General features: G+C 38.0%; 1 protein-coding gene across 1 annotated transcript in view; it reads left to right on the top strand.

Annotated features, from left to right (window-relative positions):
* Positions 1–3,533: 3,533 nt before the first annotated feature.
* The window catches only part of LOC124165207 (thrombospondin type-1 domain-containing protein 7A-like), a 1,035,737-nt gene continuing 1,017,826 nt past the window's right edge, over positions 3,534–21,444 (top strand). The window contains exon 1 of the mRNA XM_046542486.1: positions 3,534–3,586. The gene's annotated coding sequence lies outside the window, so the exon portion shown is untranslated. The remainder of the gene's footprint in view (positions 3,587–21,444) is intronic.

Below are 21,444 nucleotides of genomic sequence, written 5' to 3'. Positions count from 1 at the left end.
TAGCGACTTTTTAAAGAGGTGTCACTTGAGTCATTGAAGGAGTCGTTTTGGCGGAAATTTCTGATATTGTGATTGACGAGAAAATAGTTCGTTTTTATCAGTGTGGCCGCTAACCTGAAAATGAGAGAAACCTGAAACTCTCAGGGAAATTCAATCCTCTGGAAAAGTAAGGAAATTAGGACTTTCCCGAACTTTGCATGCGGAAAAACGGCTTTTTACGAATGCAAAGTTCAGGAAAAGCAATCCACATGGGTGGGATTTCCGTAGCTCACCAAAAACGAAGGCAAAAATAAAGTATTTTTTATATTCTTCGTACTATGTTTCCAGAAATCTAAATATCTGAATATTTTGAATATATTCTTTCAAAAACTTTTATTTACAAGACTTTTCATCTAGAATATCGGGGCCATTGAAATCCGTCACTTACACATGCATTCATGTTTCAAAACTAGTAAGCCTAACTCTGTGTACACTGTACTCTATTTGTGGGTAAAAATTGTTTCTATTTATGCTATTTTATGTTGCTAAATTCACTTCCATGTTGAGAAAACTGAAGGTGGGCATCTGTTGGAAGAGGTAGTAGTAGAGTACAAGCCATGGCGTGGTTTTTAAGGATAATGATAATGTTAAATTGCGTGAGCTGTATTTCCTCGTGAGTTTTATGGAATGACTTGATGGCTAATTTAACCTCATCTAATAATTGTAACTTGCATGAGTAGATAAGCCGCTCTAATCTCAAAATATTGCACACATCATTAAAATGACTTGGCCTCTATTGCAGTGTCAGTAATGAATGCCTCAAGAAATATTTACGCAAAAATACTCTGAAGAACACCCTGGGAAGCGAATCTATTCACCTGGAAAACAGATCTTGGGAACATTTTTTTTTAAATTCTGCTCAATGGATTGCGTGTTACGAGTACACTTACTCAAACCGTTGGTAATTGCAAGCCTTTACAGGGTTTCGAGGACGGAGCCTAAAATATTCTGTGGTAATTAAAATCAAAAGAGTCCATTGATCTTTCCTGGAATATTTTTTAAAAGCGATGCTATCACATATGATTTATTACGAACCTAAAATGTATCATTACGCTTCATGAAATTAAATTTTTCCTCTCTGTTGATTAGAAGTGAAAAAGTATTTCCACTAGTTTAGAAGGTTGGTCTGTAGTAACGAAATTCAAATGGAACCCAATCATTCAGCTTTGCGGGAATATTATTATATTTACAACAACATTGTTAGCACAAATGATATTCATAGGTCATAAAATGCATCATTAATCTATACATCAATATCATATTTATCCTCAACATGGATTGGGCACTTTAGCCAATTTAAACAGCAAGGTCTTAATGCTTTGGCAGCATGGGTTGAAATATATACGTCCAGTAATCACTTCGCAATGGTGTTTGGAAAAATAATTTATTTCAATATTTAAAGGTTGATTACACTGTCACATATGTTGTTGGGGCGTGAACCTTACTTGAATAAATGTAAATACATAGTTTTCACAAGTACCTCATATGCATCTTCCTAATTTTGTATGAGTACGTGTCCAGTTTTACTTTCATCTAATGATTTTATTGAATACTTGTCCTCTATTTATGGTTCGGAGAATTGATATAGGTGAAGTTAGCTCTTAAAATAGCATCTTTTGTTGTGATTGCAAATTTTGATCCTGGAGCAAAAATTCTCGGGGAAGAAGAGACATAAAATATCCTCTGTAGCCCTAACAACGGTTCATCTCATTTCGGCATGTTGACCTGCGACCAATGGCAAACGCTGGTTCATTTCAAGGCTGGCTTCGTTTAAGGCAGAGCGCGGTTGATAGCTCCAAAGATATTTTCACTTTGAAGATAATTTGTTGTTTTAATATTTTTATGAAACCTGAGTTACAATGAAAAAATAACACCTTTTTAATGATTTTAATTTGAACTGTCTAACGAAAGAGAAATTAATTCCTGCGCCGATAAAAAAAAAAAATGCGCACGATATACAATTTATGGATGGAGTTCATAGGAATGATTATGTTCATCTGCAAGTAAATGATGCCAAGAACTTTTTATATCTCTCCTGAATTTTACCCTAAAAATTTTATTCTCATCGAAATATTGCACATTCTGCAAGTAATTTCCTCAAAGTCAACTATCACCCGGTTTAATCGTTCTCCGCTCTCATCCGAGCATGAATTGGAAAGCTTGAATTGCCGTCAGACATCGTTTTTCAGAATGCATATATATTTATCACTTCAGCAATTACTTTGCGCTATTTAAATTCATAATTTAAAGCATGATATTGATTAACGTTGTTAACAAAATCTTAAGTTGTGATATGCGTCCCCGGTGGTGTTGTTAAGGGTCAAAATGTAATTAACAACTGAAGTACCACCGATACAATAAATTGTGCGCAATGTTACACAGTTATCACAGCGGAATTCATAACGATTATACGATATCAAAAACTCAATTACTATCTTCGAATATTGGCAACTATCTGAGTCAGTGCGCTGCATTTGAAACTTAATTGGATTCCGTGAGGCAGTTACATCCCAAATGAGGTTTTATTACTCATCCTTTATAGAATGAACTTTACATATTTAGAAGATGATAAATCCATTAGCTATCTAGCATATGTTTTGTATCTACGTGAATCTTTCTTTTTGTGAGACTTTCGTTTCTTCAAATACATTTGCTATGCTTTGTCGCACTTTTTGCAAATGCATATGTTGCAAATTTAATAATAATCCGAAAATATGATGAAATCCATTCATTCGGAAATGTGTCCCTTATTACTTGCGACGGTATAAAGAAGAATATCCGTCTGCAAGGGGTAGTCACTCCAAATGTATTAAATATGAATTTTAATATATAAACAGACACTGTTACAGAAAAACGAAATTCTAATATCGTAAAATCGAATAAAAATTCCATTTTAAAGGATTTCGTCTGCAGTAGATTTTTTCGTAATGTGAAAGTACTCATGTAAAGGTAGCAGAAATATACAAAGTAAATTTCCTCTGCAATTAAGCAAATGTATCTGCAAAATATTGGTTGATTCCTCTCGCTTTCTCAATAAATAAATGAAAACTTATCGATGTTGACCCAATCATCTGATGTACACAACCGCCGCCATATTAATTTCGTAAGGGGTCCCTCCGGTTCATCGCTTCGCTTTATCCAAACGGCATCTCAGGTCTTCAACGATTGCCTAACTCTTTAACGTCCTAATGATTTAAATTCCTTGGTGCATCTGTTGCAAGGCATATCACCTTAAGTTGAAGATATTATTGGAATGCCCTTGCGTCATTCGTAATCTATTTGTCTTGGGGGAAGGAGTGAATATCCTCCGTTTCTCTCCCTGGAATAGCCAATCGCGGTCACAAGTATTTGCACTTATGCTGTTCTACGTATTCCTTTTTTTTGGTTTGGAATGCCACTTAACACTGTCATTGTAAAATATAGTAAAGTATTTAATATTTTAGGTTTGTGAAAAAAATTTTTTCTCCAAAATTAACGTGACTTCCTTTACTTTCCAGGCCAGAATCTTCTCTTTTAAAGTGGCAACATATCATCATTCTTCGATTTGGTGAGTTTGAATTCAATTATTCCACTGGGTACATTGCTTTTTATCAATATTATGGAAGGATACGTTACTTATCATGGCAAAAAGAGAGTTTATCTTCTTATGCTTGCCTGGATATCGGATTTTAGTAGATGCCTTATGTTGCTTCAAATTGGCGGGATTTGTGAGTAGTGATTTACTTTATGACGACCTATATTGTACATACCAAATGGATATCATTGTGCTAAGACTAAAGTATTTCCGTGTGAGGTGTAATTATAGTCTTATATAATGCTTGCAATCATATGTATACTTCAACAGCCATGGTGATTTCAATTTCGTTAGAGTTTTTGATTAGCATAAAATGAAAATTGCTCTTCAAATTCAGGTGAGATGTTATGGCTGATCTTCAGAAAAGAAGCAACTGATTCGTCCTCCTATGATTCCAAAATGAATCATTGGGTAAGGGCATTTGATCCTTTTACAACAGAAAATAATGTTACATTTTTTTGAATTTTGGCATTACGATTTGCAGTCATCTGATAATATTTGTTATTTTTCCGTAATATAGAGGCAATGCTTTTATCCTACTCGATATGTGTAGCCATTTTTAGGGCGAAAAATGGATTTTTATAAAACTTGACCACTTGAAGCCATCCAATATTCCCTCCTACAATATGCCAAGATTTCTTTCTCAAACTTTCGATGCTTGAATTTTCCTTTATAACCGGCAGAGATATAAACCGAAGACTTACCCGCCGTCATGAATACACTCCGCGAGGCATTGTATTTTTGTGAAAGCAATATCTGCTACGTAACCCATTTCCAAAGGAGCTTTTGAACGATTTTTTATTCGGGAAGAAAGTGACGATAAAGTTCCTCTGGGGAATGTTTGCGAGGGTTGATTCGCCTCAAAAAGTTGACTCTTAGTCCTCGATAGAAAGAGCTTTTCCGCAAGACTTCAGACGGTTCTGCAAGACCCTTATCTCCTCCCTCCGCGGCTTCTTTCGCGCACACTGTCTTCCCAGCTCAGTATTCTTCGATCCTCCATTGCTCAAGGTTCTTCGGCGTTTCCCAAAGGACTTATTGTAGCGCCACCACGTAGGAGCGTACTGAAATTCCGCTCCCTTACCCGCTTTACCTCATTCCGCTCCCGGAGACTCCCCAGCAACTTTTATCGCACTTTGAGATTATTTCCACCTCGGGATTTTACGACTAGCAAGATTTCCGTGCCATTTGCTATTTGTCCCATTTGCCATTATGAGATGAAGTTTTACCAGAAACTCGTTGTACTACATGTTCAAAGCTCATCGTACACTGATTCTCTCTCTCTCCCAAAGATATGAAGTGGAGACCTTTCCATCTGCAATCAAGAGCTCTAACCACTAAACCATCAGGCTCCTTACCCCTTAGGAGTCTAATATTCAACTGGGGAGGGCATCGGGCTGTTGACCTACGGTTACCACCTGAGGTATCCGGTAAAACCTTCTGACAAACGCATATCAAAATCGTGGAGTTTCGAGATGGCTCAGCGAAAGAGATCGATACCCCTGACGTGAATATGTGAAGTCACCTACCCGTGGATTAGTCATAGGTGAGCTCTAACGTTACTTATTCAAACCAAACATCGCATCGGGTGGAAAAGCGGATTGCAGGACTCAATAAAATTAAAAAAGTGCTTAGTGATGTGATGAAACTAACGCCGGATTTTTGTGTGTTTATTTGTTTATTTCTTAAAAGTACAATGTCAGAGCATAATTGCATGCAAATGCAACAACTGGTACTCATGTCAATAAACGAACTCTGAGAGGAGGTTGTTAGGCCCTAACAACTTCGTCTCAGAGTTATCTAATTGACAAAGTTATAAGTAAGTAGTTATTTTTGTGCCCTTGCATAACAAAATGAATAAAAGCATTAAAAAAACGGTAAGCCGGCATTATTCTCTTTCAGGTTTTCTGTACCTATCCGAATAACGAAAATACCTCTTTTAATATTAACGTAATTGTTAGAAAAATGTAGTTTTTAGCATATTGTGACATTATCAGCCATTCTTTCAGTTCGAAGTGTACATCGATGTTATGTTGGGAGCACATCATCGCAAATGAGGTTCTTCGCTCATTTAGAGCCGAATTCGCAATTAATCTGTCGATGGAAGGAAAAGATAAATGACGATGAAAACAATGTCCTCGTTCGGTAATTTTTTGATAGATTTAAAATGAAAGAAATGTGCAATTTTCCGCCCTCTTTTCATGAGTTATTGGTGTCATGAAGTTCTAGTTCGTTAATTCGTTCAAGGAGACCCAGTCTCTGAGGGAAATAATAGCTCTTTAGGGCGTTACCAATGACAACAAAGCAAAATAGATGGATGCGCGAGGCCGAGGAGTAGCGCAGACGCGAAGAGCCGCTCGGCAAGAGTAGTGACGTCATCAACTTATCAATGAAAGGTTTATGGACGTCGATAATCGCTCGAGAACTACGATCGAAGAAAGGAAATTTACGGGCCTCTTACATTTTCAAACTCTATCGCAATCGGCGATAACAAATATCTGGTGAACTAACCCATTGTCAGTTCTGCTTTTTCGATTATCTAACTGTGATATTCAAAGCCACACACTGAAATACGGCACCACGTATGCCTCTCCATGAGTGTACCCGGGTCGCAATCTGTCTCCTTAAAAAGACCATTTACAATTATGTATATAAGCTGAATGCCCACTCAGCGAACGCCAGCTCACGGCACGCGCAGCATGGACACATGTTGGTACGTAGTAATCCAGGTGATCACGAACCTTTTCTGACATTATTTTATTGAAATCAGTAAGTTTCAATCCGTGAACACCACAAGATGAAATTAGTCATAACCCCATATAGAATCAATTCTTAGATGCCAGCGTTAAGAACATTTCCCTCGTAATTTAAGGAAACCTTTTTTCCGGTGTAGACAATTTTGTGACTAGATAGTTAAGCTTCAAAACTTTGGCTGTCATGGGTGGATGTGTAGTACCTTCGCTATTGTGCTTACGATACTCGTGGCAAAATAATAGATGCGTCGTTTGTCTCCAATATATTTGAGTGTCCCATGGTATTCGCAGCAGTAGCTCATGGAGGAGATGGGCGTTTTCCTTCCCTGGGCGGAGTTGGAAGAGGGTTGAGTGGACTACCTCTCTGTGAGATGAATTGTCCACTCCACTGGGTCTGAATTCCGTCTCTTTGCTATGCTCAGCCTCAGGCACAATATTGGCCTTTCTGTGTGCCAAGCTCTCAGTTTTTCTTCCGCCCGTTTCTCTTACACCTCCCTCATATTTTAATTCTCATATTCCGACATAGAGAGATCGCTCAGCTTCCCCGAAGAATTAAGCTTAATTGATCAACCGCTAGTATTTTCTAGAAGACCTTGAAATTTTAGATGCAGGCAATTATTAAAGTTTTTGTGCTCTACGTATACACCCTGTAAATTTCAATATTACAGCTTCAAATATGGTGTAATTATTTCATACATGTTGGTGACCAAAACCGATGTAAATTCCGGGTAGACTTTACCAAATGTTTAGCTCTATCGTGCGAAAGATCCACAGAGAAAAAATCATTCGCCTTGACCGGGATCCCGGTCAAGGCGAATGATTTTTTCTCTGTGGATCTTTCGCACGATTGTGCATTGCGGGTGACTCCCGTAAAAAGTTATCACCGCGGCTAGTCCCGGTATACTTGAAATTGTTTAGCTCTAGTTGTTTTCAGTAATACGTCAGGAAAAAATGCGGGATATGATTTGAATAGAGAGAGAGATTCATCCCCTTAAGATTCAAATATGAGGGTATAAAAACAGCTACATACAGATGCTTATTCTACACATATTCCATTGCTTACTCTTTTTCCTCCCGCTGAAAATGGAATGACTTCTTAGCTAGTCATAAAATTCAGGTGGCATGCATGAGTGCAGCAGCTACATTTTCCCACAGCTGGTCGGTCGGCGTACCTTCCGCCAGTGTCACCCTTCGTCTTCATCAAGAGCGCGTCCTCCCTGGGGACGCGTGCTTCCATCCGTCTCCGCTCGCTTGCGTCCACCCACGCCGGCGTCTTCTTCCATTACGCTAGCCAATGCATCTTGGGCACGCATCCCAAATCTTCCTCCGCACCACGGAGAGCCAGCCTCTCGTCTGCCGAAGCAAATGGGTTCGTTTTCCGTCCCCTTGCGCCGTCATGCATTCTTCCCGCTCCAAATAAGCAACGTTTCCTCCAAAATTACATCCTGTTTGTTGTTCGTCTCAGAATGGTCCGAGGCTCTCGATATGGCCAATACGTTTACCTGTTAGAATTAATAACACGGGTAACACAAACACAGTATCTTTTGTTTTAGAATTAATTATTGTGAATTCATTAGACGATTTTCGACATAAGTTAGGTACCTACTATTTTTCTCTGTATTTTGTGCCCCCATTTTCAGTGCAAGGAATAAACTTTTCCTCTTGAAATTGTATAATATTGCATTTTGTAAAATGCTGATTTTTTGTCAATCAAGGTATTTTTGCTACCTTGATTACAATATCGATTACAAATGAGTTTAATGAAATGAACGGCAACTCTTCTTCATCTAATACAAATTGCGTTTACGATTTGCGTTAGCAGAACTGTTAACCGTGAGCAAGCGAAACGCAAGGATTAAAATGCCGGCATCCACAGATAAAAAGACTTAATTTCTTCTTTTCACTGAGGAAAGGAATTGAGTGAATGGCGATGACCCGGTATCGCCGTCCCTCGCCAATGGAGTTCATCTCGAGTTCTCGCCCCGTGAGAGCGGCAAATGAGAGGTCGTTAAAAGCGTCCTTTCTCCACCTCATCGCGTTTTTTACGTTAGCCGTAATGGTCATCGTTTCCTTTCTCTCTCTGCACAGCCCAAAGCTAAGTCAGGGAATAGTTGCGACGCGTTAACGATCGCAAGAGAGCAGTTTCGGCTCAATTAAGCCGGCTGATTTCAATGCTCTTGATCCTCGAGGAGAACAGCACGAAAATAAACGCTTCCTTTTGCCTTTCAATAGCTGAGCTTATCATCCGCGGGTTAGCTTTTCTTTGTCTCGCTGCAGTTGTGTCAAGGAGCATTCATGATGCCCACACAGTTAGCTAAACTTGAGGCCAGCAATCAAGTGCCCGTGCTCAATATTTCTCTGGTGAAAGAAAAAAATGTTAAGCTCAATATGGTTTCATAGAAAAATGAAGATCGGATGATAGATGCAGTGAGTTATGTTGAAGTTTCGAGAAGAGTGGGAGAGAAGTGTTTTGAATACCATGTGTAGAAGACGGCTCGATTTAAACGGCCGCATAATGAGTTACGATAGAATAATGAAAGAAATCATCGGAGGAGGGGCTGAGGGAAGAGCGACATAGAATGAGATACGTGGTGTAGGTGGCGAATGATGTGAAGCGGAAGGATTTTGTGGGAGTTAAATTATTAGCCAATGGGAGTTTAGAGAGGAGACCTGCGCATAACCATCCTTATGACAGATGACTTAATGTTAACGGAGGAGATGATGTGGCGAATGAATTAACCTTTACAGATTCCACTTATAAACTTACTTAATTCATATCTAGACGTGTTCTCCTCATTTACAAGTGTCTCCCTTGCTCCCCTCTTTTGTCCGTGTTTTCCAACGGAGTGGAGGGAAGAGTAGGGGGTAAAGGTGGGGGTTTTGTGGTGGCAGAGAGTATGAGGGTTCGGGGCGAACCCTTCGAAGGATACAACACACCGGGGCCGGGAACCAAGCCAGTGGCTTACACGCCCGATCACCCGGGGAGGGGCTGGAGAGGAAGGAAAAAGGAAAGAGGCGCCGCCGCGATAGGAGCCCGACGACGCCTCTGGGAAAGAAAAGGGAAGGAAGGGACACCTCAACGCTATAGACGCGAAGAGGCCCTACTATAAGCGAAACCAAGCATACGCAATTAATGTGCCAGCGATTTTACTGGGTTTTCCTGTGAGGAAGGAAAATCCATCGATTAAATCGCTAGATGGTTTTGTGGTGGCAGTTTGCTGTGGGAGGATTGTGCCAGAATTAGCGCTCTCCTTTGCTTCCTCCCAAGTGATTGCATCCCCAGGCTGTTAGAATGATCACTGGTATTTATAGATCATTCAACGATGTAATTTCTGGATTTTGTACTGAATTATCGAAAAATTAGACACTTATTATGGTGCTTTTGCCTGTTTCCAAGAGAACTTCACATTCGCACCCTTTAACCCAAAATAAACAGTGCTATGGATCCAAGATAATTTCATGAAATTCAAATTTCTACGAGGATTATTTTACAATTCATTTGCTTCAAACCCAGATTTGCCCCATTTTTCTAGAGTCGCTATGTTTTTTTGTGTATTTGTCCTACCGACCAAAAACTTGCAACTCATATATCGACAACTCCCTGATTAGATAGAACGCCGAAATTTTCAGAATATCTCAGAACTGGTTGACAGTGTAATGTTTTTATACATTTACCGTGGTGGGAACAGTATCTTAAGAATCGTTCAGGAATAAAAATGTGGAAATAACTTCAAAAAATGGCCGCTAAAATTCAATGGAGGCGCTGCAATCATTACAAGTGTATTTACGTCTCTTCAGAATACACTGGCAAACCGTCAATAGCCATGGCCCTGTTGTTACGGTTGGCAACTCATGAGCGGGTGAGTCCGGATTGAGGCTCTTCGGAATCCATTTCGAGGATTGTTTTTTTATAAAAAAACTCAGTTCATTAAAAATCAAAAATATAGCGGCTCACGGCCCCTTCAATTATTATGAATTTCAAATACGTTTGATAAAGAAGTTACAACAATTTTTTGAGGAACATATCAGGTATCAAAAACGGAAATCGAGGTGCGAAGGTTAGATTATATTCACTTTCGCTTATTCTAAGACATAAGGATTATATTAATTGACCTGTAGATATTAATTTCATATTCTTACATGCGCACCACTTTTTCTCGTTTTCGATACCCAAATTGAACTTAAAAAAATTCCTGTAACTATCTTATCAGAGATATTTGAAATTTTTAATAATTAAAGGGGACCTAGGCCAGTTAATTGTTTCTTTCTAATAAAAATTGATTCAAAAAAACATATTTTTTACATTTTAATATTATGTTTATGCTCTAGATTGCTCGGGAGGTTCAGGCATGATAGAACATCTTCCCAACTCGCCCTCAAAATGGTTAAAGGTGCTCGTCAATTCTCAAATTAGCATCCTCGCGGTATCCTCTTATGAATGAAGTTATCTCGGGTTTCCTGCCGGGTAACTTGCGATGCTTCCAGGATCGTGACGGATCTCTAAACACAGGACATAATGAATTCTACCACTCAGCCGGAAACCCGGGAGAACTATGTGGAGATGATTCGCCAGGGAAGCAAGCACCCGATCTTATTCCATCCTCATCTGAGATGTTCGTCGTCGCCGCGGGCAATCCATGCGTTCTGTTTCTCTTTTTTCCTCTCCGTAACATCCCTCTCCTCACCAACAACTCTCGAACGCATCCCCACCGACATTTTTTAGGGTTTCTGGGGCTTGGAGGGATGAAGGAAAAAAATGTTGAAAAAATTATCATCCGTCTTGAGGAGAATAAAAAAGAGCAAGGTTGGTGTGGGAGGAAATGGGGTGTTGAAGAGATGGAATAATGCAGCAGGGGGAGGGAATGGTAACGGGGAGGGGGGTGATTTGGGGGGGGGGGGAATGTTGAGAGGAAGAGGTTGAAGAAATAAAAGAGCATCAATGCGGCGAACAAAGAGACAAACGGCTTCGTCATTTCTTTCCGCTTCCATTCCTTCCTTCCTTGCGATGATAGGGGGGGCTGAGGGGGGATGCAGTTTTTTTTATCTGTCTTTGCATTCTTCCCCTTATTACTTTTGCCTGCACTGCTTCCCCCTCTCATTTTTTTCTATATCCCTCCTTCCGTTCCTTCATCCCCATTAGGGAGATACACTTCCTTCCCATCTTCTCCCTCCTCGTCATATCGCTCCCTCGGCCACTTCCGCTCTCTTCCCATCTTTTTCTGCTCGGAAAAAACTGTAAGATGATTCTTAGGAGACTGCCAGAGAGCTAGTCCTGATTTGAAAACTGATATTATGTTCGCTTTTTATTTCAGAGACGCACATTATATCAGGAATATCTTTATCGTTAGAAATTATACTACCGCAGTATAAAATTAATGAACTCTTGCCCGCAGTAACTAGATGCCAATCAATTGGAAGGAGTGACTTCCATTCAAGAGTTAATTCTTCAACATTAGGAATGGCTTTTACATCGGTGATATAAAGTAGTTGGCTTTGCCCCGGAACGAATGATGCTCTCATTTGAATGAGAGAGGATCCAGGAATACGGGGAATATATATGTGGCAAGATTCAGCTCGAGATATCTTAGTTTCAGCAAATTTATTGGACGTAGATTGTGGTTTTTCCGATTTCAATTGTATTTTTTGAGCTGTATCGCTGTCTTTTGATTCTGAAGTTATTGAGTATCCAAACTTCTTCCGACGCTCCGACTGGTTCGCCGTCTTTTTGATTTGAGCTTTTAGAAGTTTCAGTCACCCCATAAAGGTCAGCCATGGGGTGATTTTTTAAAGTTTTAATATGATATTTTCATCAAAAAAATGTAATCGGTAGGTTCCCGTTAGTGACATTGTTGTTCCTTGGGAGGATGCATTTCAATCAGAATTTTTCTGAACACGTTATCTCTTTTGGTGGATTTTCCAGTCGTTAATCCTTGCTCGTTGCTTGAAACTATTATACATGAATTATTTTTGTGCATTTTTCTTCATGGCGATCGCAGGATATATTTTGGACTGTTAAATAATTTTCATTTAAAAAGGTTTCATAAAAACGAATTCATTAGTCATAACAACAGTCTAACCTTATTTTACTGTCTGAATACGGTATTGCAAGGGAAATTATCGACTATAACTGCTGAGTTATTCCGTACACAGCGCTGAAATTCCTTGTGTAAAGCATAAATGACGTTTTACATATAATATCCTAATTTCAAACCCCTACGGCGAAAACATTAGTCTCAGCAACAACTATCTCACGCATATTCACGTCATTAATATTTTTCTTTGATAATCATTTACATGACATCGGGACATATTTATTGCGTGTGCCGCTTATGCATAAAAACCATCATGTATTAGTATTTTTAATATAAATCCACATTTTAGTCGGTATCTATTATTTTTGATGCAGCCCTGCAATATTATGATAGTTTGCAGAAATATTCGCATTTTAAAATAAAAGTATTTATAGCTTTTACCAAATGGGAAGTTGTAAATTAGTAAAATTGAAAAAGGAATGCACCTTCCCTCTTTGTCAAATCGCTCCTTGTATTTCACGATTTATTTTCATCTCCACTCCCTCAATTATACATCGTCGCTGCTTTAGAATGGGAAGTAGCCACTTTAAAGGTAAACAACCCCCTCACCCCGTTTCCTGGGAATCCCTTGATCTTTCGCCCCTCACTTCCGTCTCTCAACATGCGTCCTTCTTTTGTTTTCGTCCTGTTAGCCTTATTTTATTCTTCAATCGCAGTTATTTTTCTTTAGTCTTTGTTCGTGCAATACAATTTCAAGTGTTTGTTTCCAAATACAATTTTATTTCAACCCGTTGCTTTTTACTTTCATTTTACCTTGCAATGAGTCAGTATGACAACTTATCAACCGTATGCTCGCTCTTTTTTGATTCCGATATCTCATATATTTATACATTCCTATGTGATACATGAGCTTTAATCCTCTAGTTATTTCCAGATAATAAATTGCGTGAGCTGAATTTATTATTCTGTGATTTTGCTTCATACATAAAAAATAATGTACAGAAAAAAAATATGGTAAGTAATTATATTTATACGTTATAGGAATTAGTATTTCGTTCGGACCAAATATCAAGACGCATTAAATTGTCATTCAATTGTTTATAAGGAACTTGAACGATATAATATGTGTATTGCACAGATATTTTTATGAGCAGCAGTATTTGTGAAAGTAAAATAATTACAAATAAGCAGTTTGATTTGGTGTTCTTGGTCTGAGAATTCTCGGACGCTACCACCAGCCCTTTATTCCCCATCTCCCATCAGTTTCCTTCGCGTATTTAAGAAAAGTCTTCCTCATCATTCGTCTTTTCTCTTGGTAGTTAACTAACTGGGTTAAACACAGTTCTTTGGAATCAGTAGGATACCATCTTGCAGTTTGAGAGGCGACTCAATAACGTCCCATGAAAATTCAGAATTTTGACGCAATGCCCCTGGCACACATCCCCACCCCCTCCATCCGCCCTCCTCCTTCGATTTTTCCCTCTCCATCACACACTTCAGCTCTCTCTCTCCCTCCACGAGTAATCTCCACTTGGTCCCGCCTCCACCTCCTCCTTATCCCTAAACCCCCTCCCTTCATCCTCAAGCGCCTTGGAAGTCGCCTGTCGTGAGGCTCTCCCTTAATGTCTCCCCCGTGTCTGGAGCAATTTCGTCTAATCTCTTCTCGGCTCCCTATTATTATTACTCGATCCCTTTTTTTCCGCCATTAGTCGCCATTTCTGCTTCCCTTGCTCTCGTGCGACATTTTAAACCCTTCCGTAACCCCTCCTCGTCCTCCCGTCTCCACTCTTCGATCTGCTCTTCCCCGTTCGAGGTCGAGCCTCGGTTCTTTCTCTCTATTTTGGGCTTAATTAAGTTGACGATCTGCTGGCAGGAGGAACCCGCTCATTGTCCAAATAAAATACCCCTTTACGCAAGGCTTCAATAATAACTCCGTTCTCAGGATGAGGACAATTCCTGATTTTTGACGTTACTTGTTTTTTTTTCTACCCGTAAATGTTTTGCGAGTGAATGGTGGCGTCAGTTTTATTTATATTAAACTACCCCATCAAGGAACTTCGATCCATTAAATATTGTTATTAATATTAGGGGAAGATTCTTTTCATATATTTTATCATGAAAAATCCATTTAACTGATATTTTATTGCAATCAGAAAGAAATGATTATGGCAAAATTAGTGAAAAAATTTCTTCGGTGTTCGCGAGTCAACTTTGTATGAGACTAATCAGTTTTTAATCATTTTTTAAAAGAAGTTCGGATAAATGGACATAAATAAACTATTTAACTTAAATATGATCAAAATATAAAATCGAGAATTCCATTGCGCCTCTGTCTTTAGCTCCTCTTATGTCAATACTATAAAAACAAATTTAATTCATGTGAATTCTTCTCAACTCCCTTCGTTTCAACTTGGAACGGACTCTCATCATAATTGTTCATTTTCCAAGTACCGCATTTAATGCGATCATTTAGCGATTAAGAGGAAAAAATTAAATCAAGGACGACCAGCAATTAAGCCCCTGAGTAATTCCCTCCTCACGGTTGAAGAGCCACGAGTAGCAGCAATTATTCGTCCCATTGTTTTGGAAGCCACTCAAATTCAATGCGAAAAATATTTCATGCCAATTTTTCTGTGTGGTCTTTATTTGGAGGCATTAATTTCCACCCATTTCATTATTATTACCACCCTCCCTGTCACATCCTTCGCCAAAGCACCCCATTTGCCTTCGTCTCTGATTTACTCTAAGATTATTCACCCTCCGTATCCCCTAGAAATTTGCTTCTTCTGACCTCCCGAGGGAGATCATTCGCCTTTTTAGAACAATGGAATGCATATTTTTTCGCTATCAACGTCCATTCAAACTTCCGGCTAAATGGAAACCATCCTTGTGTAGAAAAAGAACTGTCATTTTGAATGGAGACGGACGAGACGGCCAAGAATTTCAAGACTTCCAAACAAATGAGGGTTAAATTATCCTAATTACCGTGAACAATTATGCCGGGACAATTAATATTCATGCATAAAATTTTAGTCCATTAGTTACGAGATTCCAATTGTCTTTTAGTAAAGATGATATTTCACTACTTTTAATGTGCTTCGATTCTCGCTTAATGTGTTTAATGAATGTTACGAGCCTTTGCTGAGCTCTATTTTTTTCAATTGTTTTCATGTACCTAATCAAACATTTGGTAATCGATTGATTTTTTTGTAACTGTTGGTATGTGGAACATGATAAGGGTTCTTCATAATTGTTTTGCCGTGTCAACAAGGGTTTAAATAATGAGTCGTCAAGAGTTTTTCTTATGAAGTAATTTTTTGATTTTTCCAAGCCAATAAAATTTAAGCGATAAGTGGGGTTAGCTATTGTGCTTTCATGTCATTGCTGGAAAGAATAAGATTAAAAATTGTAGAAACAAGGTGAAATTTGCGTTCAGTGTCCCGGCAATTTTGCCCTTTAATTATTCAAACCATTTCATTTCTTTCTTGGTCGCCATTAAATAACTGTGACATATTCATAGTTGTAAATTTTATCAACTAGAATAGAAAAATTAGTACGTGCACTAAGATTGTTGCTTATTTTAATGTCTGTGGGGATCATTTACTGTTGAATTTTGGTCAAATAAGCGATAAAATATAATTTTATTCAATTATACTTAATAATCATGCATGGAATTTACTTTATTCCTCCATATAAAAATCTAAATTTAGATTTTTTGGCTACTTGTTTGCGACGTTGAAGCATTCCTGACCTTGAATTTGAACAATTAATTTATGTTCATTAATGTAAGGATTGAGTGTATGCTGTATTGCATGAATACTCTTACGTACATTAAATCCAAATTTTAATAATTTTTTAACCCAATCTCTTTTTAAGTATTCATTAAGATCCCCCCAAAATATAAGCATTCACTTAGCACTGTGTACGTAATTATAATCTTCAAAAAATGATGGAACGCAGCCGATGATGTCAGAGAGGCTTACTTTGGCATGATCACCTTCAAATATTTTCTATCTTCCATCGGCTGGCCGTCAAATGGAATGATTTAGGAAATTCAGTGCCGGTTTTTTTAGATCGGGAAATGTAACCACTATATTGTTAAGTTAGTTGAGCTTTGACTCTGCTGTACTTTACTTTTTCCTTTTGTGAATTAAATCTTAAGTACTTTATTCCGCGTAGAATGGGTACATAAATATTACTGAAATGAGCGTATTTTTTCGAAAATACTCTATATAACTGTGCTCTCATATTTGATAGATACTTTCAATGCCTTATTATTTGTGAATTTGTACTCGGGACCCTCGTCTTGTAATGAATTCATTCCTTATATCATCTTAACAATTGGCATTTATTTTCAGTTCATTATTCAATGCTTAAAGATATTTACATAGTGGAGGGAACGGAACTTGCATGCTATTGGGCTATTGGGGCAATTACGTGCATGAAATGTTTGCGTCTCACACTCAAATCGCTATTGATTTTGCAGGCGAGGATTACAATATTAAAATACATCTTCCGTTGCGGCACTCCGAACTACATCGCGTTCAAAACGAGCGAATAAGTAGGCACCTGGCGCCCCCTTCCTATTGAACGACAGCATAAACGTTCCGTGTGCACGCTTCGTTGTCAAACACAGTTCCGGTCATGGCTGAAATGAAAAAGAAGTCTTTGATAATTCTGGACTCGCCCAGCCTTTTATTGGCTCTTAGTTTTCATTTTCGGCGTTGATGTGTCTCGTGCACATGTTCGCTGTACCCTCCACCTTTCTCCTCTGCCCGCCCACTTCTATCTATGTTACTTCAGTGGCCTTTTTTCAATTGGCGATTTTTGGCGAAGATTTTGGTCCCTAAAGCGGTGACAACTCGCTTTATATGCACCAATTCGAAGGAAAAAAACAAATTCCAACGCGAAACTCGCAATACGTTAAAAGTGGATTGTATTCAATCCACATTCCCCGTACGATGTGTTTATTTCGCGTCTCCAAATACTAATTTGGGGACTTATTTTGTGTGAAACGTATTAAAAACTAATATGTCGAGGAATCTTTCTGCTGTCGGTACATTTTTTCTTTTGCACTGCTATATATTGATGTGCTTCTTAGCAAATTTTTAAAAGCGATGGATGATAAACTTATTGATAACCTTTTTAATTAAATTATTAAATTGGTTATTCAATTGTTCTCCAATCTCTGACATTTTCTTCCTGTTCTTTGCTCTTTTCTGAGCTTTTTTCTGAAATTTTGTCACCTTTTGTCACCGTTACGATTTGTTGAAATGATTCGTCATGGTGGCGCTGAAAATGCATTAATGGACTAAAATGAAATACACGTGTATGTTCTATGAATTGTATCTTCTTCGACATTTTCTACTCCATTAAAGTACTCAAATATCTGTCTTTATCCCCATCAAACTTTTTTTCAAATTACCTACTTCATTCCTGCTAGATTTTTAGGATTTTTTCATAGGTATCTGAGGTATTCAAACTGATTTAATGAATACGGAATATTTCGGACGATTATTTGGGCTAATCCAGAATGTTTCATATTCTAAAACCATACTTGACGCATTCGTATTTATGCACCACGGTTAATGAAATTGGTGCAGAGTTGATTTCATCTCCATCAGGCAAAGCTTCCCTTTCATTTACTTTACTTGAAGACATGAGTAATCACTTTTAACATTAATGGTAGTTTGATGGGACTTTTACGTATCACTGTAACGGGCAATAAAAATATTAATTCAGCATATTCCAGTTTTAAGTCATACTTTCCAAGCTATGTTTTATTCCGCGCCTTGAAACTTATGAGCAATTTAGGTCGGAAATACATTTTTTAGGTATGTGTTATTATAACTAAATTTTCTGGTCCTTCTGAAAGAATAATGCTTTCACAGAATTAATTGTCTCGATTCATTGCTATAAATCAGATGTGGTTGCTCAAGATTAATTCGTTCGTACATCATACTGTTATAAACTAGATAAACTAGCTTCGAAATGAAATGGCCGCGTAAATGATTGGCAGAACGCGTAGGAGTGTAGTTTTTTATGAGTTTTGGTCATTTTTCTGACATTTTTCAATCAAAAAAATCAGGGATGAGGCCACAGAAGAAAGTGAGAGGTGAATTCAGCGTTCTGTTGTGGTTTTTTCTCGTGTGAGTGACGCAGCGGCCCCTCGTTCTCCGCCATCGTCGACCAACCGTGTTTCGAGGCGATTTTATGACCTCCACGGACGTGAAATCAAGGGGGCGATGTATGTGGATTGTGGGGGTTGAATCCGGTTTGAAATTTTGTTTGCTGCGAGAGGCTGTTGCGACGTGAATTACAACTTGATTGGCGTGCGTGGAATGGCTGGGGAGGGGCGTTTTTATTTATCCTGGTCTGTGTTATATTGCTAGTTGTTATTTCATAAGAAAACGATTCGATCAATTCAATTACGGTTTTCCCCGATGGTTCGATTATTCGGTTCTTTTATTATCTGCTTTTTTTACTTTATGTTCTCCATGCAATCATTTCCTCTATGAAGATACTCTTTGATATTCTTCGCCTAAATCATTTTTTATTCTCTAAAGTAGCCTAAGAGAGAGCGCTGAAGGAATAGATGTTGAGATTATTTCTTTGCTGAATTTGGCTTTTCTCCTTTAATCGTGACCATCGCCAATTTCTTCACCTAACGCTCGTTTTCTTTATGTAATCACATCACAGCTTTTCAAGATTACCAACACATATACACCGATGGAAGAAATTTTTTACGGAAGAATAACATTCCAATTTACAGGAATCCGAACCCGCATTTCGTGTCCACTTATGATATCACTCCACAGTACCTCGAAAGACCTCAATACATCCATTAATATTCTGATGGCGTTAATGAAATGTGTCTGCTACCAAAATTACACCTACATCTACACACTTCCTTGCAAGCCGCCTAAAAAGGTCTGTGGCTGGGGAGGCATTACTACATACCAAGAGAGCTTATTCATAAAAATATAAATTGGGCTTTTTAATGGTTAGAAAATGACAGCTTTATGTTTATTTTATGATATTTTCAATGAAAACCTGGAATTTTGATCTTGCAAACCCCATTCTAATGTAATCTTAAGTGAGGAACCATTTGCGCCAACCCATAGGTCCGAGGGTGCAAATCCCTCGACATGGATACCTGGCCGCTGTTACCAGGGATAAATGTGATATAAGGTGATCCTCGTGGTTAGCGTGGAAAACTTGTTAAACGAGGTCAGAAATATTTGCGAAGTTAAAAATCGTTGATAGTTTCAGAATTCACTTTATGGAATTTACACATAATGAATAAAATTTGAACTTTGTTATATGTAAAATATATGTGGAAAAACAAAGTTCAAATTTTATTCATCAAGTTAAAGATCCACAGTTTAAGTTCCGAAGTCAAAGATCGAAGACGCAGATCCCACTGTGAAAATTATTGATCGGTTATAAAAAAAGAATCCATTTGTTTTAGCCGTAATTTATCCGTTATTCCATTGCATGGGAACACGGTCTTTTTACCCGTGCGTTTTGTGATGCATACTCAATACTTTATTGTAACTATGAACAGGATGTACTGTCATTACTCAGTACTCAAAAGCTTTTTGTACTAACCAGTTTATTGGTGTCGTTGAATAGGCATGTCTGATGACTGAGAATTCTCGAAATGATAAGGCTTACAATGAATGTGTACGTATTACTTGGATCCAAATTAAATTATTGTAGGCATGCTGTTGTAGATACTGCATTTCGCTCTTTTTGGAAGAAATCCTGCGGCTCAAAAAAATTAAACTGTGACCCAAGGCCATGATAGTTACTTGACGAGCGTTACATAATTAAGAATGCGGCAATAGATACTTGTGTACACTGCCACACAAAGCACATAATTAAGCCAAGAAACATGTTCATTATCTTATTCTTGACCGTGTATGCATAGAATCCAACATCCTTAGCATTGATTATTTTCTGCTCTCTCTTCCAATTCCAAATTATCAACCCTCCTTTTTCGTGGTTAGTTTAGCAACGCTCTCAAAAGTCTACCTTTGCCATTTCTGTCAGGGTCGTATGTTGTTTGTAACGTATTTTATGAATGTGTCATGAGCAAGCGACCTTCTGGTCAGAATTAGGTTATAGTCTGGAATGGATGTTTTCCAGTTTATTGATGGAATCTCTCTTTCATGTCACTCCAATAAAAAAACCGAGAATTTTTGGCTTTTACAAACTCGTCTTAGCGAGATGACATGCCCACTGATCCTCTTGCATTCCATCCGAGCTAATAAAAAAACAACTTGGCATTTAGTGGGCATTTCTCTTACAGGTCTAAATCATTCCATCTCGCCAATACCAACTCACATGTTACCTTCATAACGCTTAGCCCTTGTGTTTGGTTTTGATGTTTTTAATTTAAGTTTTGATGGATTTTTGATTTCTATATTCAATAAAGTGTTAAAAAAATCCCCTTTTTCGAGAGAAGGAAAATTCTGGTGTTTAGTTTGTGTGCCGTCAACTTTGTGATAACTTTCACTTGATAATCTTTATCAATATTTCTTTAATAATTTTGTAGCTTATTTTGCTCAAAGTTGGTTCTGAAAATGTTTACTTTTGCGTGAAAATTATGAGGTAATGTTTAAAATGGTCATAGCTATAAATTTTCTATCTAGCCATAGTTTCGTAATTTATTCGTACATTTTTGCAATAAATGTGTTTATCAACTGGAAACTTCTAACATCTCTTTGTTTAAAATCATTTGAAAGGTTTTGAGATGACGAAATATTTTATGTACTCACTCAATTTTCTAAATCATCCTTTCGCTCGAAATTTATAATTTATTTCAGAATAATTTATTTTACCCTCCAAATCAGTGAAATGATCCCTATATTTCAATTTTCCTCAAATATTATTTGTTCCTATGCTTGAAATCAAATCCGCACAGGAGAGGAAATAATGGTCTCGCGCTAGTTGGGGAATTTCTTCTGGGGAGCAGAGCACCAGCAAATAACACGCAGCTCCCACTTTTTTCTGTCGAATTATAATTAGCATTATTTCTTTTTAA

This window comes from Ischnura elegans, chromosome 9 (genome assembly GCF_921293095.1).
Source record: "Ischnura elegans chromosome 9, ioIscEleg1.1, whole genome shotgun sequence".
In the NCBI taxonomy this organism is placed as follows: Eukaryota; Metazoa; Arthropoda; class Insecta; order Odonata; family Coenagrionidae; genus Ischnura; species Ischnura elegans.
The sequence above is the reverse complement of the archived record's forward strand: the minus strand, read 5'-3'. Positions and strand labels throughout refer to the sequence as shown.